The sequence below is a fragment of the Crinia signifera genome, unplaced genomic scaffold (genome assembly GCF_055691185.1).
Source record: "Crinia signifera unplaced genomic scaffold, ASM5569118v1 HAP2_SCAFFOLD_639, whole genome shotgun sequence".
In the NCBI taxonomy this organism is placed as follows: domain Eukaryota; kingdom Metazoa; phylum Chordata; class Amphibia; order Anura; family Myobatrachidae; genus Crinia; species Crinia signifera.
In genome coordinates, this window is record NW_028142535.1 from 44,921 (window position 1) to 51,952 (window position 7,032).

The 7,032-nt window shown below is 49.4% G+C and overlaps 1 long non-coding RNA gene across 1 annotated transcript; it reads left to right on the top strand.

The window, feature by feature from the left end:
- Nucleotides 1-540: 540 nt before the first annotated feature.
- Nucleotides 541-6,479, top strand: LOC146055943 (uncharacterized). Its single transcript, XR_014469006.1, has 4 exons — nt 541-675; nt 4,578-4,801; nt 5,301-5,423; nt 6,369-6,479. It is a non-coding gene; the product is annotated as an uncharacterized LOC146055943 (long non-coding RNA).
- The last annotated feature ends 553 nt before the right edge of the window (nt 6,480-7,032 follow it).

The window sequence follows — 7,032 nt, forward strand, 5'->3', positions numbered from 1 at the left end:
ATAGGTCGACATGAGTTATTAAAGAAAATTGTGTATGTGGAAATCTGCTGACACGGGCACTGTATAAGTGTACAGCGACACGGACACACAGCTCCAATTTCTATTCACTTTTTTCTTAATGCACTTTTTTAATTTTAACCTATTTTTCTGTTTTGTGCCAATGAATAAACTGTATATTTAGAACAATTGGTCTGTACACAGACTCCGTCCTGCCCCCACTTAAAGTTATTCCTCCTGGTTATATATGGTGGCTAATTATTAATATTATGTAGTTTGAGCAGAAAATATTGTGGTATCAGTGGATGAGTCAAAAACTCAGGCTGCTCCCGGATCCGAAGGCGCTACACCCCACGCCCCTGAAACAGCAGACACTGGTGGAGGATTCGAACCCGTGGTGGCTCAGCCTGAGTGGCTGTCCCAGACGCTGAACTAACGGTACACGCCACTGTACCAGCCACTCATACACGGACTGTTCGTGTATCTCGTAGCTACAATGCAGTGACGTCATTCACGCTGTGCCGCACCATCGCCACCTATTGGCAGCTGCTGGAACTACACCTGGCACATAATGCATCGTCATCACTGCTGCTCCCCCTACATGAGCACTCTGCCGGCTGTTCTGATGGAGGCAGTCACTGACTGGGACGCCATGTTCCTGCGTAGAAGAAGCGGCTGGTAAGTGCACATGTGCAGAACACCCCCTGAGCATTGAGCAACCTGTGGGTGAGAACTGGAGCTCAGTCTGTATGTTGGTCATGTATGTGACTCCCACAGGGCTGCTGCATGGTGCTCCTGGGGATATCTATGTGTATGGGCATACCAGTGTATCCTCAGCAGCGCTACTCTATGGCTCAGGTTGTAATATCTCAGCCCCAGTGCTGTCTGCATTATTATACACTGTAAATTATCTATCTGCTTTCCCAAAGTGTGACACAGGTGTATATAGACCAGATTATAATCTATGGGAAGCCTCTGTGTGTATACCATATGTTCTCTCTCTGCTGCAGTAGCTATGCGCGCTTTGCTATGTTCTATGATAATAAACACATGTGAGTGTAATGGTAAATATGTGCCCGGCATGCCAATGTGGTGAGATACAGGTGAGCCAAACCGTACAGGCTAACAAACTGCACGTAGCCATTAGTGCAGATGTAGGATAACTGGGCATACTGTATATAGGCTGGGATCACTGCTGCGTTCAGGTGACACCAAGTACATGTCACCCGCCGGGATTGCTTGCTGGATGGTTATACAGGGATTATTGTCACATTAGTTATACTGTAGTCTAAAGTGTATACTGTATTATCTACCATCCTAATGGGGCATACACACAGGGGGCGGGATGTACTAAAGGGAAAATGTGATAAAACGGGGGTTTTACCGCATTTTCCTTTGTACCATTACCCGTCCGCCCCATCTCCGCCTGGCAGGGTATCTCCACCTCTGGGTGGCGATACCCTATAGATGCCTATGGGCTTCTATCGCCGCCCGCCGTCCTTGCGACCCATCCTCCATCGATCTACTCCTCCCTCAGCAGGTGTCACAGCCGGGAGGAGGAGAGGCAGGGGGACACTGACAGCCGCCAGGATGTGACGGAGACCCCCGCACACCACATTACAGGTATCGCGGGGGTCTCCGTCACCGCAACCCAATGCTAGCCGCATATGTTAGTACATATGCGGTAGCATCGCGGCGGCTGGCGATTTACATTAATACATCCCGCCCAGGGGGATATGAGGCTTATTTCTAAGTGATCTGACTAGATCGCTTAGAAATGAAAAAAGGATCACTCCATGTGTATACCCTCTGGTGATGACGATTGCGCGGTCCCGCGCGTCGCTGTTGCTTGACTAGATTTACACTGCATCCAGTTATAAATCTAGTCATCGCCAATGTTCTCACACCAGAGAACACTGGCCGTGACAGATTGTTCAGCACACAATGCTGAGCCATCTGTGCTTAACTGCAAACTTAGCACAGAGGCTCACTTGCACTGTGTGTGCACAGCTTTAGGGATGGACGTCTTTGCAATTGATGACAATAGTGCAACTGCCCATTGATTGTGGCACACTATGCAATGGATGACCATCAATGTTTTTACCTATTGATGGTGATCCATTTTCTTTGACTGATTGGATTGTGGGCCAATCAAAACATGTAGGCGGTGCTTCATGAGTGTTGGGGCAGAGCTATGCTGTGTGGGGCTGAAAGACAGATGAAAATGTGATGAAAGACAGTGTGGGGCTGGTGCGATGGTGACAGTGTGGGGCTGTTGCAATGGGGATACTACAGTGCGGGCTGGAGCAATGGGGAGACTACAGTGTGGAGCAGGTGCAATGGGGAGACTACAGTGTGGGGCTGGTGTGATGGGAGACTACAGTGTGGGGCTGGTGCGATGGGGACAGTGTGGGGCTGCTGCGATGGGGGACAGTGTGGGGTAGGTGCAATGGGGTTAGGGTTTTTTTCCTTGAAATGCCGCCTGCCACCGCTGGGAATAAAGAATAATCCGCGTGGCATTATGTGAATTTTGGCTCAATCCGCGTGGCATTATGTGAATTTTGGCTCAATACGTTTGGCATAATGTGTAAGGGGCAAGTATAATGGGGTCTATTATTTTGTTGCAGAATGTGTAGAAGTGGTATATGGTGTGGAACACGGTACTTGTGGAGTATCACGGCTCCCACGACCTGCATCGTATGCAGATCGTATGCTAAAAATCGCATCGCATAGCATGTGGCATACGATGGCATACGATGCGATGCGATGTTTTACCGATTTTTGACTATTTTAGCTCAAAAATCGTATGCCATCGCATAACATCGTATGCCATATGTAGTGGCATACGATGTCATACGATGCGATACGATGTTTTACCGATTTTAGAGCAAAAATGGTCAAAAATCGGTAAAACATCGGATAACATCGTATGCCATATGTAGTGGCATACGATGTCATACGATGCGATACGATGTTTTTCCGATTTTTGAGCAAAAATGGTGAAAAATCGGTAAAACATCGGATAACATCGTATGCCATATGTAGTGGCATACGATGTCATATGATGCGATACGATGTTTTACCGATTTTTGAGCAAAAATGGTGAAAAATCGGTAAAACATCGCATGGCATCGTATGCCATCGATGCGATACGATGTTTTACCGATTTTTTTGAGCCATTTTAGCTCAAAAATCGTATGCGATCGCATCGGATGCCATACAATGGCATCCGATGCGATGCGATGGCACCCGATTTTGCACTGAAATGCATCAGAATGCATTGAAATGTGTATTAAAGTAGTGAAATGCCCCCAAATGCCATTTTTCATAGTGCACCACCCCCACTATCAACGTCAACCCGAAGCGTGGCGAGCGGCGGCGGTACGCGTCCTACGACCTTTTTCATACCCCCACTATCCACGTCGGCGTGGAGTTGAGAATAGAATAGTGTGGCGAGCGCAGCGAGCCACCGAGCCCGAAGCGTGGCGAGCGCAGCGAGCCCCGCGAGGGGACGCGGATACCTTCACAGCTATACGCGTCTCCTCGCGGGCTTTACAGGTATCCGCGTCCCCTCGCCACGCTTCGGGCTCGGTGGCTCGCTGCGCTCGCCACACTATTCTATTCTCAACTCCACGCCGACGTGGATAGTGGGGGTATGAAAAGGTCGTAGGACGCGTACCGCCGCCCCTCGCGGGCTCGCTGCGCTCGCCACGCTTCGGGTTGACGTTGATAGTGGGGGTGGTGCACTATGAAAAATGGCATTTGGGGGCATTTCACTACTTTAATACACATTTCAATGCATTCTGATGCATTTCAGTGCAAAATTGGGTGCCATCGCATCGCATCGGATGCCATCGTATGGCATCCGATGCGATCGCATAAGATTTTTGAGCTAAAATGGCTCAAAAATCGGTAAAACATCGTATCGCATCGATGGCATACAATGCCATACGATGTTTTACCGATTTTTCACAATTTTTGCTCAAAAATCGGTAAAACATCGTATCGCATCGTATGACATCGTATGCCACTACATATGGCATACGATGTTATCCGATGTTTTACCGATTTTTGACCATTTTTGCTCAAAAATCGGTAAAACATCGTATCGCATCGTATGACATCGTATGCCACTACATATGGCATACGATGCCATGCGATGGCATACGATTTTTGAGCAAAAATCGGTAAAACATCGCATCGCATCGTATGACATCGTATGCCACTACATATGGCATACGATGCCATACGATGGGAGCCGTGATACTCCACAAGTACCTGGAACACTACACAAGGCCAATTTTGAGTGTCCACACCCTCTTTTCCTGAGCGCTCGCGCACAAATGTGTTGACACTATTGACACCAAGGTGGGCCTGTGTACTTTAAATGCCAGGACCTATTTTTAATCCCCTTCCCGCCCTTTATCTGCTCTCTGAGCGTGCACACTGGCACCATCTCTTTGCAAGTTTTTGAACAGGATTCTCCTAAACTCACTATGCCGCTATTTTTACATACTGTTGTAGACCAGCATTTTTTTTTTTTAAATATGGATGTTTTCCTCCTCTTCCCTCCCCTTCAGGATGCTACTAAAACCTTGCTGCCACTGAGGACCCCCAGGACGTTGCTCAGGACACCGCCCATCATAGACGGGAAGGATACAGGCGGGGAGACAGCTGCCCCAACTCCGCCCCCAGGGCGCTGCGGCAGAGAACACAGCCCAACGCTGCTAGGAACGACGCTGAGGAGGAGAGAGGTGCCCTATCCGACAGATGCTGCAGTACCCCCACCTGCGACCGATTCTATGTGAGTGCACTCTTCGGTCACGACTGGCGAAGAGTATGTCTTGGGGGGGGGGGGGGGGGGGAGCGAGGGAGGGGAGAGGAGGTGCAAGATTAATCTGCTTTGGGCTAAGGGAAGAGGTGTGGCATGATGCTAGGTGGTGGGTTGTGATTACATGTAATGGGCATTAAGGGGTTTAGCAGTGGTGTCAAACTCATGGCCCTCCAGCTGTTGTGGAACTACACTTCCCAGCATGCCCTACCACAGATTTTAGCGATCCATTATATAAAATCTGTGGCAGGGCATGTAGGGATGTGTACTTCCACAACAGCTGTAGGGCCGTGACTTTGACACCACTGGGTTAAGGGATACTTTTTAAATATGTTATAGGTACACGGTAACATCATAATGTCCCCCCTTCTGTTATTTTGTTTGTTTAAAATAAAATTGATGGCGCCATCTGTGTGTGTGTATACGTATATGTGTGTATATATTCGATCCCTTACCACCGTGGCAAGCGCAGAGGGGAAGGGGGAGCTTCCAGATCACAGGACAGTGGACGCGTACTTCCGGGAGCTGCGCCGCCTGGACCACAGGAGGAGACTGGTCAGCCCTGCAGCGCTGCCCTGGTGTGGACCGTCTGGTGGTGAGTACAGTCAGACTGCTGCATGATGTCGCCGGCTACCCCCGCTGCCACCATGTCCTGACTGCCTCTCCTTCCTCCACCCTCCACGCTGCTGCCTCGGCCTCCCGTTTACTGCTGCACCAGCCGCCCTCCCTCCATTTCTACATACAGTATAAGGGTGACATTTTGATGGCTTACAATTTAAGGGGCTGTTGTGATGAAAGACAGTGTGGGGCTGTGCGATGGTGACAGTGTGGGGCTGTTGCAATGGGGAGACTACAGTGCGGGCTGGAGCAATGGGGAGACTACAGTGTGGAGCAGGTGCAATGGGGAGACTACAGTGTGGGGCTGGTGTGATGGGAGACTACAGTGTGGGGCTGGTGTGATGGGAGACTACAGTGTGGGGCTGGTGCGATGGGGACAGTGTGGGGCTGCTGCGATGGGGGACAGTGTGGGGTAGGTGCAATGGGGTTAGGGTTTTTTTCCTTGAAATGCCGCCTGCCACCGCTGGGAATAAAGAATAATCCGCGTGGCATTATGTGAATTTTGGCTCAATCCGCGTGGCATTATGTGAATTTTGGCTCAATACGTTTGGCATAATGTGTAAGGGGCAAGTATAATGGGGTCTATTATTTTGTTGCAGAATGTGTAGAAGTGGTATATGTGTGGAACACTACACAAGGCCAATTTTGAGTGTCCACACCCTCTTTTCCTGAGCGCTCGCGCACAACTGTGTTGACACTATTGACACCAAGGTGGGCCTGTGTACTTTAAATGCCAGGACCTATTTTTAATCCCCTTCCCGCCCTTTATCTGCTCTTTGAGCGTGCACACTGGCACCATCTCTTTGCAAGTTTTTGAACAGGATTCTCCTAAACTCACTATGCCGCTATTTTTACATACTGTTGTAGACCAGCATTTTTTTTTTTAAATATGGATGTTTTCCTCCTCTTCCCTCCCCTTCAGGATGCTACTAAAACCTTGCTGCCACTGAGGACCCCCAGGACGTTGCTCAGGACACCGCCCAACATAGACGGGAAGGATACAGGCGGGGAGACAGCTGCCCCAACTCTGCCCCCAGGGTGCTGCGGCAGAGAACACAGCCCAACGCTGCTAGGAATGACGCTGAGGAGGAGAGAGGTGCCCTATCCGACAGATGCTGCAGTACCCCCACCTGCGACCGATTCTATGTGAGTGCACTCTTCGGTCACGACTGGCGAAGAGTATGTCTTGGGGGGGGGGGGGAGCGAAGAAGGGGAGAGGAGGTGCAAGATTAATCTGCTTTGGGCTAAGGGAAGAGGTGTGGCATGATGCTAGGTGGTGGGTTGTGATTATATGTAATGGGCATTAAGGGGTTTAGCAGTGGTGTCAAACTCATGGCCCTCCAGCTGTTGTGGAACTACACTTCCCAGCATGCCCTACCACAGATTTTTGCGATCCATTATATAAAATCTGTGGCAGGGCATGTAGGGATGTGTACTTCCACAACAGCTGTAGGGCCGTGACTTTGACACCACTGGGTTAAGGGATACTTTTTAAATATGTTATAGGTACACGGTAACATCATAATGTCCCCCTTCTGTTATTTTGTTTGTTTAAAATAAAATTGATGGCGCCATCTGTGTGTGTG